The sequence below is a fragment of the Mastomys coucha genome, unplaced genomic scaffold (assembly GCF_008632895.1).
Source record: "Mastomys coucha isolate ucsf_1 unplaced genomic scaffold, UCSF_Mcou_1 pScaffold15, whole genome shotgun sequence".
Lineage (NCBI taxonomy): Eukaryota > Metazoa > Chordata > Mammalia > Rodentia > Muridae > Mastomys > Mastomys coucha.
The window spans coordinates 136,685,563-136,698,314 of record NW_022196897.1 but is presented as its reverse complement, the minus strand read 5'-3'; positions in this window follow the sequence as shown (position 1 = coordinate 136,698,314).

The window sequence follows — 12,752 nt, the reverse complement described above, 5'->3', positions numbered from 1 at the left end:
CCCAGCGAGCTAAGTCTCTGGTTTCGGTTTTGAGTTCTTTAGTGAGCCCAGCAGGGCTCCCACAATTTCTTTTATTTGTGTTTCATGACTGGGGCATCTTTGGATATCTGTATTATCTGTGGGTCCTCATAGGGAACAGCTGTTACTTTTTTACTCATTTTTTATTTTTATTTTATGTGTATGGATGTTTTGCCTGCTTGTATGTCTGGGTACTATGTCCTATGTCCATACCTGGTGCTTGTATGTCCAGGTACTATGTCCATACCTGGTGCTAGCAGAGGCCAGAGGAAGACATCAGATCTCCTGGAAGTGGAATAATCAGACAGTTATGAGCCACTTTGTGGATATGAGGACTCAAACTTAGGTCCTCTGGAAGAACAGCCAGAGCTTTTAATAGCTAAGCCATATCTCCAGCCCCGGGAGCCTATTCTTAATGGCTCAATCCACAGTACCACTCAGATAGGATAGGGAAGAAACTGCTGTAAGAACAAAAAACAAACTAAAGAAGAACAGAAATACAGGTGGACTCAATAAATGCCACCTCACTGACCACCACAGAACATAGAAGAAACAAACCTAGAGACCAATTTCTTGAAGAAAGTAGACAAAAATACTTAAAAACTTACTTGAGAGAATTAAAGAGATCTTACACTGTAACCATCTTCGCTTCACTTCAGGGATGTCAGGTGGCTCAAAATAACATCAGTAAATATAATTTACCATATACTAGATATCATGTTATCATATAATTGATGTAGAAAAGTCCCTCAAGGGGCTAGAGAGATGACTCAGCAGTCAAGGGCATTTGCTGGGCTGGGGAGATGGCTCAGTGGTTAAGAGCACTGACTGCTCTTCTTAAATCCCAGCAACCACATGGTGGCTCACAGCCATCCCTAATGAGATCTGATGCCTGCTTCTGGGGTGTCTGAAGACAGCTACAGTGTACTTACATATAGTAAATAAATAAATCTTTAAAATTAAAAGGGGGCATTTTATGTGTGTAAAGGTAATTAAATATGACCCAACACAATTTGACAACATGAGATGTGTGTGAGTATTCATTAAGTCTGTTGTCAGAGTCTTGAGCGTGAACTTCATGCTAGATGTCATGTTGTAATGTCAAAGGCTGAACATGCCTGCTGGAGGGTGAGTGAGAAGACCCCACTGCCCATGGATCATCAAACTTAGCATTAAATACCTATTAAAAGTCCATTGACATTTTTCACAGAACTAGAAAAAACTGCCCTCAGAATCACATGGAAGTGCAAAAGAACCCAAATAGCTAAAGCAATATTAAGCAATATATAAACAGAAATGTCAAAGTTATCACAATACCCAATTTCACATTGTGCTACATTCAGATTAACAAAAATTTACATGATAGGGGCTCAAAAACAGATTCATAGGCCAACGGAATTCAACAGAATACAGGGCCAAGAAATTAATCTGCCTAGGCACAGCCATCTGATCTTTGACAAATGTGCCAAAGACATAATTCTGGAGAGAAGATAGCCTCAAAGGACAAAATTAGATCTGGAACGCTCCCCATAGACAGAAATCAGCTTAAATGAATCAAAGACCTTAATGGAAAGCCTAAAATGTTAAAACTGCTAAAGGAAGGCATAGGCAAGGACTTCCAAAAAAAAAAAAAAAAAAAAAGATGTTGACAAATGTAGGGCTAGCTAGAAAGATGGCTTGGGGAAGCCATCATCCACAATGAATAAAAACTTTCTAATTGTGGCTACTTTGGGGTCCACCCAGACTCCTGCCAGTCAGCCTTCTCCCATGCTCTGAAAATAAGCCCAATACAATTTTGTTGGGACCTCAAGGAGGATGTAGGGGCTGATTCAGTCTCCCTAGGGAAGCAATTTTCACAATTCCTGTAAACACAATGCTGGAGAAGAGACAGGTGATCAGCTAGCTAGCTTAATTGAAAGAGTGAGCTCACATGTAGTGAGTGACCATGTCTCAGGAGAATAAAATGGAGAGGGATAGAGCAGGACACTTGAGGGCTTCCTTGGACCTCCTCAAATGTGTGTGTGTGTGTGTGTGTGTGTGTGTGTGTGTGTGTGTACACGAGAACATGCATGTGCTCACGAGTGCACATACTCACAAATGGAAATGCATGAAACTAAAAATCTTCATAGACATCAGAGCAAAGACAGTTCACAGAATAGAAGCAAATTCTTTACTTACTATGCATCTCACAGTGGAACTATTTCTTTATTGGGAACTCAAAAATAAATACCAAAATAATCTAATCAATATATGAGGAAATGAATTGGATAGTTTTCAAAAAATAATGGTCAGTAAGTATATAAAAGAGTACAACATCCTTAGCTGTCAGAGAAATAGATGCCAATTGAGACTACATTTCACTGTAGTCAGAACTTCTGGCATCAAGAAAACAAGCAATTTCTCAAGATGAAAGGAAAGAAGATAGATACCTAGGTAGGTAAATATGTGGATGGATAGATAGATAGATAGATAGATAGATAGATAGATAGATAGATAGATAGATGAAAGAAAAAAAACAAGTAAAGCCGGGCATGATGGCATGTGAAAGTGGAGGTTCAAAGAGAACAAAGTCATCCTTAAATTCATAGTAAGTTCAAGACCAGCTTGTGCTACATGGGACAATGACTCAAAAACTAAAATAAAGGTAAACAAATATTTCAAAAGAAAGGGAAGAAGAAAAGAAAACAAATGGTGGCAGCTCTATACAGAGCTGGTTAGAATGTAAATGAGTGCAGCATCTATGGCAATCAGCATGGAAGTTCCTCAGAACCTAAAAACAAAGCTGGATGTGATGGTGCTTACCTGCAATCCCAGCACCTGGGAGGCAGAAGCTTGAGCAGTACTTCTGTGACTTCAAGGCCAACCTCCTCTACACAGCAAGTTCCAGGTGAGATCCTATCTCAAAAAAAAAAAACCAAAATCTAAGAACTATTGTATGCCCAGCTATGCCACTCCTGGGTATGTACCCAGAGGAATCAAAGTGTGCCTGTGTTTATTGCAGTTTTTTCCCTGGTGGTCAAAGATGGAACCAGCCTAAATGCTAAAAAATGTATGGAACTATATAAATCATCTTAAGCAAAACAAGCCAGACTCAGACAAATATGTATTGACTCATATGTAATTTACATTTAATTTTAATAATATATGTAGGACATAGAAATAAAAGGGTTACTGTGGCAGGGGAGAGAATAGAATCTGAAGGAATTGGAAGAGAGCAAAAGAAAGGATAACAGAGAAAACAAATATGTTTATTCTCATGCAGAATCTGTGTATAAATATATTTTACACATGATCTGAAAGCATGTGGATTATTTGCAGGAAAGAAGATGAACAGTAGGTAGAAAAAAGGAATGTGTAAGAATAATAAGGGATTGAATATGAGTGTAGAAAAATGATATGCATGAACTCCACTGATTTACACACTAAAGCAATAAAATCTTGAAAAGAATTATTTAAGTAAAGCCCATAGTATCATATTTAAATCAGAGGCTTAGATATGAGTGAGTAATTTGACATGTAGTATATATACCGTGTATAGTTAGGTTGGTAGGCAGATGATAGCAATCTCAGTAAACCATGAGGAGCCTAGAACATTGAACAGTGCCAACAACTGAGGAAGCAGCTAAAGCTGGAATAATTTAAACTATGAATAACAGAAATATAAAATAAGTATACAGGAGTCCATGCTGACATAAATAAGTGATTACAAACATAAATGGGTGGGGAATAAGAGATAGGTCTTCTCTCTAAAGAATACTAAATAATAAATGTTAATAAGTCCCACTCCAGGAGATGGAATTTAATCCTCTCTTAGAATGTGTGCTGAATTTGTAACTTGCTTCCAAAGAATAGGATATGGAAAGGGAAGTTGAGACTATAGTGGAGAAGAACCTGACAGTCAACACCTGAACCAAGAAAAACCAAGCAGTCAAGATTACTATCACCAATAATGTCATGTAGCCAGATGCAGCGGTGCAGCCCCAGCTACTTGTGAGGCAGAGGTGGATTACTCAGGCTCAAGTGTTTAAGACCAGTCTAGGCAACAAAGAAAAATGTTGTCCCCAAGAAATGCTGTAGATGTTAGATACCACCTGATGGGATGCGGTGACAAAGGCACTTCTTTGCATGTTCTTCCTCCACGCCCATAATACTAGTGTAAGTATCAGATAACATCAGACAAACTCAGATTGAGGACCATTCCTGGTCTCTATGCAGCCCTGCTGTCCTAGAACTCACTCTGTAGATCAGTCTGGTCATAAATTCACAAAGATCTACCTGCCTCTGCCTCCTGAGTACTAAGAGTGAAGGTGCATGCCACCATGCCTGGCCATTTTTTCTTTTAAAGAATAAAATTCTATGTTTTAAAGAACAATTCTGATAGTTTTTATTTAATTGCACTGTGGAAGATGAATGTGAACTAACAACACTGCACAAACAAACAAACAAAAAAACAAAACAAAATTCAGTCTCTGACGCTTTGTCAAAGCACAACTGCTGAAAACTGCCGGCATATCATGACTCTATATATTACACAGTGATGGAAATATCTATTTTATAGAAACTTTTTCCAAGCCACGATCATTGAAATCATTGCCAGAGCACATATAATCTATGACAGAGTTAAATAAAATGTGGAACCTGACTCTTTTTCAGGCTCCTGCTAGGTGCTGTAGGAGAGGTGGCACGCAGACCATTCCTCATGGTAGAGATGTTCAATTTAGTTTGGAGAAGTAAAGCCAAACTATGGGGCTTCCATAGCATGGAACCTAACAGAACAAAACAAGGCCAAGTGAGACAGTTTACTCAAGGGTTGGGGTGTTTCAGGCAATCAAGGTGTCTTTCCAAATATGAACAGACCTAGGGCTAGTGAGTTGGCTCTGCTGGTGAACCTAGCCCAAAGACCTGAGACTTGGCACCCACACAGAAGAGGAAATTTGACCTTCCTCTAAATTTTCCTCTGACCTCTACACATATGTTGTGGTGCACATGAAGGAAGGAAGGAAGGAAGGAAGGAAGGAAGGAAGGAAGGAAGGAAAGAAGGAAGGAAGGGAGGGAGGGAGGGAGGGAAGGAGGGAGGGAGGAAGGAAGGAAGGAAGGAAGGAAGGAAGGAAGGAAGGAAGGAAGGAAGGAAGGAAGGAAATAATTTTTATGTGGGCAGATCTGAACACAACCTGATAGATAGACATACTCAAGTCAATGGAAAGGAAGCTTGGTGAATTACTATGACAGTCCCTCTCCTGAATCATCAATGCAGAATTTTTCTGAAGGAGAGGGCCCACGGTGCCATGATGTCCACGAGGAGGTTGGGTGAAGGCTAGTGAATCTGGCTTCCCCTATCTTAAGTGTACACTCATTAAAAGTGATGGGGAAACTTTTCACACGGTTTTTGGAAGAACAGGCATCGTTTCCCTTAGAGCTGAGTTACAGGTGGCCATGATCAGCCCTGTATGAGAACTGGGAACTGAACCTGAGTCCTTTGTGAGAAGAGTATTCATTCTTAACCACTGAGAGAATTCTCTGGTCTCCCATGTGTAGTCTTATAAGCCAGCTATTGCTATCTTTCCTGCTACTTTCCCAGCTAAAATATCATACCTGGTCACTCCTGGAACAGTTTTCCTACTAAGTATATCCCCAGCATTATAAGCCCAACTTTCCCTTCCCTAGCTTCACTTTTTGACTCCATGGCTCTACCAGCCAGGTTCAGATTCCCCTACTGGCCTTTGCAGTTCCAACATCTGCAAAGTGGGTCACAAGAGGGAAGAACGCTCAGTTCTGCAGACAGTCTGAGTTGTGTGATTGATTCAGGACAGCTGCAGCAGGAGAGACACCTGAACAGATGGATTTAGCAACCTAAGGGAAATCCATTTAGTAAATATGAAGCTTAAGGTAAGAGACTTGGATATTCTCATACAATTGTGTTGAAGATGACTAATTGCCTTTAGCATCCATTTTCTTGTTTTGCAGTCATTCTGAATAAAGACTCAGTATTAACCAAGTGTGGTGGCACACCCATGGGAAACAGAGGGAGAAGGATCATGAGTTTGTGGCCAGCATAGATTACATTGTTTTAAAGAAGACAAACATGCACAAATACTCACAAAGGAATGTGTTGCCGGGCCTTGTGGTGGCGCATGCCTTTAATCCCAGCACTTGGGAGGCAGAAGCAGGTTGATTTCTGAGTTCCAGGATAGCCAAGGCTACACAGAGAAACTCTGTCTCCAAAAAAAAAAAAAAATGTTAATGCATGAATTATTGATTCTTTTCTTCCTGAATGATATTTAATTAATTCTTTGAGAATTTCATACATTATATTTCTATCATCTTAATTCCCTCTCATCCAGCTCTTCCCAGATCCATCCCATATCTCCCTGCCCACCCAGCTTCAGTTTTGTTTGTTTGTTTGTTTGTTTGTTTGTTTGTTTAACCCACAAAGAGATTTTTGTCTGGCTTGAGGGGAGGTGGTGTCAAAGCCCTACTGCTAGCTGAGAAGCTATTTCTGGCTTCAGTTTATGTGTGCAAGTGCCCTGTTGTGTCCAGAAAACATTTTATTATAGTGACCCACTCACTGCTTTTGACTTTTACAATCTTTCTTTCCTCTTCTGCAATGATCCCCGACCCTTGGGAGGAGCAGGTATCATATATGTCCTATTGCGTTCAGGTCAGTCCTCGTGGGTCTCTTTTTGTTGCCACCTATTTTCAAGAAGCCTTTTTGATGAGGTTGAGATATGCACCAATCTATGAATATAGAAATAAATCATGAGTTGGCTATATGTGTTTATTTTGCAGAATTAACAGTAGTGGGGCATCCCCTAGGCCCTATGCTCTGTCTTGCCACAAGTTCTTTAACCCTGATAGTGGTGCCGGATACCTTGTGGTGGATCTTAAATCAGAAACTGTTGATTGCTCCCGTAACATTTGTGTGTCAGTTATTACTACACCTTGCAGGATTCACAGATGGGCATGCATAGCACCTTCTAGCACAGTGAAAACAAGCTAGTAGGGGTGAAGCTTTGTTTTTTGTTTTTGCTTTTGTTTTGTTTTTTTCATGTACTCAGGTGTGCAGTGTCTTCAGCAATGAGGTCTTACCATCAAGTTCTGAAGTGTTACCAAGAGCAGTGGAATTGTTTGTGGGTCTATGGGATTCTATTGGCCAACAATTCTGAAAGAGATAACTGATTCATTGTGGGACGTAAAACCATGCCAGGAAGTTTGGAAAAGTAGAGCAGGTTGAGAGCCAGAGACTCAGTGGGCACTCACCTGAGGCTTAGGCGACTCTCAGCTCCCCGCCAGACTCCTGACTTGGAACAGGTGCCATCCATGCTCCTGACATAAAAGAAAATGTGGCACTTGGTTTTTTTTATTTGCTAACCTGAGGTGTATCTGTTTCCCCTGTTATAGGACAACACAATTTAAACTCTTATTCTATGTTTACATGTATATATTTTAGGATGTCTCTACTGTAGTAAGTTCCCATACCGACCCTCTCAAAAGGGTTTTAGTCCTAATTACCCCTTTCTGTACCCCTTCCTCTTTATCCCAGGTTGACCTTGAATTTTCTGTGTAGCAAAAGATGACTTTGAACTTCAGATCCTCCCATCTCCACCTCTCACGTGCTGATGTTATAGGCAAGAGCCCCCATGCCTAGCTTTTACATTGTTGAGGGTTTAAGCCATAATTTTGTGCACACTAGGGAAGTACTCTACCAAATGAGCTACATTCCCTATCTCATTTTTCAATTTGTTGATGCTTAATCCCACTCCTATACCTTGGCAAATACACTAACAATGTGCATTCTAATATACTCTGAACTGGACAAAATAAACCTGCTATTGTTTGGATGCACTTTGTCTCTGAAGCCTGAGTATGTCCTCTTGGGGAGGGTCTGCTCTCTCTGGTAGAGAGAAACTGAGACGGGCCACTTCTCAAACCCAAGTTAGTCCTGTTATGTTCTTGTGAGATGTGCTTGCAATTTGGACATGGGTTGTTCCAAGGCTTTATAGGCCACCCAATAGGTAACCCATTTGGTGGCATTTAGAGGTGGTAGACTGGGTATAGAGTTCCACGCTTGAAATCCCAGTATTTAAGTAGCTGAGGCTAGAAGATTCCAAGTCTCAGGCCAGCCTAGGCCATATAGCCAGGCTGATGTAAAAAAAATATATAATGCCAAACAAAAATAATTTTTAAAAAGGAAGGGCCTAGTTAGTTACATCTAACTAGTATTTAGATCACTGGTATCCCATCTCTCAAAAGATCGTGATAAAGTTCTTGTGGGTTTCTGGTTAGCTCTTGGAAGAGTAGGGTGAGATCAGACACCCCTTTCACCAAGATGATGCTGCAAGTGAGGAACAAAGTTCCTGCCCCTCCCCAGTCAGAAGCCAAAGTTTAGGAACTGAAAGTCAAGCAGGCTGTGGTGAAAGGAATCCACAGCCACAAAAAAGAAGAGCCATAGGTCATTTACCTTCCAGAGGCTGAAGTCCTCGTGGCTCCAGGTGCAGCCCAATACCCTCTCAAGAGTGCCTCTACGCCGGGTGGTGGCGCACGCCTTTAATCCCAGCACTTAGGAGGTAGAGGCAGGCGGAGTTCTGAGTTCGAGGCCAGCCTGGCCTACAGAGTGAGTTCCAGGACAGCCAGGGCTACACAGAGAAACCCTGTCTCAAAAAAAAAAAAAAAAAAAAAAGAATGCCTCTAGGAGAAATTATCTTGACCACTGGGCCAAAGTCCAGCCATCCCACCCCCAACCTCAGTACAGAGCCATGAAGAAGACAGGAGACAACACATATGTGTTCACTGTGGATGTGAAAGTAATACGCTCCGGATCAAACTGGCTGTGAAGGAACTCTATAACACTGATGTGGCTAAAGTCAATCCCTTGAGAAGGCCTGATGAAAAGAAGGAGGTGTATGCTCTACCAGCTTCTGAATATGATGATTTGGATGTTGCCAACACAATTTGGATCATCTAAAGAGAGTCCAGCTGGCTAATTTTAACTACACATTTTTTTTCCAAGATAAAAAAAAGAAAAATGTTTGACATGAAGTATGTGATAAAGCATGGCCAACCCTAGTCAGGATCACCTGATCATAGACCGTCAGTCCTCAAAACTGTGAGCTCTGTTAAACTCTTCTCTTTATTATAACCCAGCTGCACGTATTTGTATAGTAACAAAAACTGGACTAAGGCAGTATCTTAGCTGATCTGTCACTGTCTCATCCCCATCCCTGCCAGGACCTCCAGCTACTAGGCTATCAAAAAAAAAAAGAAAAGAAAAAGAAAAAGAAAAAGAAAGAAAGAGAGAAAGAAAAGAAAAGAAAGGAAGAGTAGGGGCTGGTGAGATGGCTCAGCAGGTAAGACTGACTGCTCTTCTGAAGGTCCTGAGTTCAAATCCTAGCAACTACATGGTGGCTCACAACCACCCGTAATGAGATCTGCCGCTCTCTTCTGGTACATCTGAAGTCAGCTACATTGTACTTATGTATAATAATAAATAAATCTTTGGGTCAGAGCAAGCAAGGACTGAGGGCGAGTGGAGTTGACTGAAGTGAGGGGGGCTGATTGGAGCAAGTGGGGTTAACCAGAGTGAGTAGAGGTCCTAAAATTCAATTCCCAACAACCACATGAAGGCTCACAACCATCTGTACAGCTACAGTGAACTCACATACATAAAATAAATAAGTAAATCTTAAAAAAAAGAAGAAGGAGGAGGAGGAGGAGGAGGGAGGAAGAGAAAGAGAAGAAGAAAGAGAAGAGTAGAGTGTGGTGGCTAGTACCTATAATCCTGATAATTAGAAGGTTGGGACAGAAGAATTGTGAGTTCCAGACTAGCCTGGTCCACATAGAAAGATTGTCTCACAAAAATAAAGGAGGAGGAGATGGAAAAGGAGGAGGAGAGGAATGAGGGAGGGAGAAAGAAATTATACAGTACAAGCCAACTGATATCAGAAATACTGGGCAAGAAGGCCAAGTGTGGATATAGGGATAAAGGGACAGAAGGAGGGAGGGAGAGAGAGGGCAAAGGGTAGGCAGGACATCATAAAGTCACCTATAGGCTAGGAGTGACGATCAGCATATACAGCATATAACTACATGCACACAGCTCAGGATTCAATCCCCAACACCAAAACTAAATGTCACTCATATCAAGTGGTGGCAAAATTAGATTTTTTTAAAAAAAAAATATTAATGATTCCATTTGTTTACATCTCAAATGATATCCCACTTCCTGATCACCCTTACCACCAATCCCCCATCCCATAATATCCCACTTTCTGGTTACCCCTCAGCCACCACCACCATCCCACATCTGCCACCCCCCCTCCCTTTTGACTGTATGAGAATGCTCTCCCACTCACCCACACTCTCCTGCCCCACTGTTCCAGTATCCCCCTACTCTGGGGCATCAAACCTCCCCGGGACAAAGGGTTTCCTCTCTCTTTGCTGTCAGGCAAGGCCATCCTCTGCTACATACAAATCTAGAGCCAAAAATCCCTTTAGGTACACTCCTTGGTTGGTCTAGCCTCTGGGAGAACTGGGTGGTCAGGCCAGCCTATGTTGTTCTTCCAGTGTGGTTGCAACCCCCCTCTGCTCCTCCAGTCCTTCTGCCAATTCCTCCCCAGGTTCCCTGAGTTCAGCCTGATGGTTGGCTCTAAGAATCCACCTCTGCATTGGTCAGTTGCTGGCTGGACCTCCCCAGAAACTGCCACACTTGGTTCCTGTCCACAAGCACCTCTTGACCAAAACAACAGGGTTGCGTTTGCTGTCTGCAGATGTGATTTATCCCCAGGTGGGGCCGTTCCCTGGTTGGCCCTTCCTTCAGTCTCTGTTCCATTTTTTTTGTCCCTGTTCTTCCTTTGGATGGGTGGGTGGCTCCATCCCTCGACCAGGGGCCCTGCCTATCTACTGGAGGTGGTCTCCGCGGGTTCTATCTCCCCCTTCTCTGTGCATTACAGCTAAAGTCAATCCCATTGAGTTCTAGGAGCCTCATGTTTCTGTGGCGTCTGGGGCCCTCCAGTGGCTATCCCCAGTTCCTCGTCCCTACTGCTACCTATTTTTATTAGATTTCCAGACCCTCTGTACCTCTCTCCCAATCTCCTCCAGATTCTGATGCTGCCGCCCTTATTTTCTCCTCCTCTTCCTTTCTCCCTCCCTGGTTTGCCTCTCCTTCCATCTCCCACAATTGCCCTCTTCTCTCCTCAATACAGGACTGAAGCATCCACCCGCTGATCTTCCTTCCTTCTACTCTCCATATGGTCTGTAGGTTGTATCATATGCATTGTGAGCTTTTGGGTTAGTATCCACTTATTAGTCAGTACATACCATGTGTGTTCTTTTGTGTCTAGGTTACCTCACTCAGGATGATATTTTCTAGTTCTACCCATTTGCCTACGAATTTCATGAAGTCATTGTTTTTTAATCGCTTCATGGTACTCCATTGTGTATATGTACCATACTTTTTGTATCCATTCCTCTGTTGAAGGACATCTGGGTTGTTTCCAGCTTCTGACTATTATAAATAAGGCTGCTATGAACATAGTGGAGCATGTGTCCTTGTTATATGTTGGAGCATCTTTTCGGTATATTCCCAGAAGTGGTCTAGCTGGGTCCTTAGGTAGTACTATGTCCAATTTTCTGAGGAACCGCCAGACTGATTTCCAGAGTGGTTGTACCAGCTTGCAATCCCACCAACAATGGAGGAATGTTCCTCTTTCTCCACATCCTCACCAGTACCTGCTGTCGCCTGAGTTTTTGATCTTAGCCATTCTTACTGGTATGAGGTGGAATCAAAATCCACACTCAATTCTTCATAGACTTAGAAAGAGAGCAATTCTCAAATTCATTTGAAATAACAAAAGAACCCTACAATAACAAAAACTATTCTCAACAATAAAAAAAAATTGGGGGGAATAACCATACCTGACCTCAAGCTATACTATAGAGCAATAGTGATAAAAACTGCCTGGTATTTGTACAGAAAAAGGCAAGTAGATCAATGGAATAGAATTGAAGATCCAGAAATGAACCCACACACCTATGGTCACTTGATCTTTGATAAAGAAGCTAAAACAATTCAGTGGAAAAAATACAGCATTTTCAACAAATGGTGCTGACTCAACTGGCGGTTAGCATGTAAAAGAATGCAAATCAATCCATACCTATCTCCTTGCACAAAGCTCAAGTCCAAGTGGATCAAGGACCTCCACATCAAACCAGATACACTAAATGTAATAGAAGGGAAGGTGGGGAAGAGCCTCCAATACTTGGGCACAGGGGAAAATGTCCTGAACAAAACACCAATGGTTTATGCTTTAAGAGCAACAATCGACAAATGGAACCTCATAAAGTTGAAAAGCTTCTGTAAAACAAGGGACACTATCAGTAGGATAAAACTGCAACCCACAGATTGGGAAAAGATATTTACTAACCCTACATCCGATAGAGGTTAATATCCAAAATATACAAAGAACTCAAGAAGGCAGATTCCAGAGAACCAAATAACAATATTAACAAGTGGAGTGCCCACAACATCCAGAAGAAGCTCCAATCCCAGGCGCTCTGACACACCCGGGACCAGAGGTGTGTAGGAACCAACATCTGTTCCAACACTGGGAGTAACTAGGACCAGCGGGACCAGGCACACAGGAACTCCACCAGCCTAGTGACTCCGGTTTGTTCTGGGTCTGTCTGGGTTAGTGTTCTGAGCAGACCTTGGGCACAAGCTCTGCAGCCAGTCCCACAAC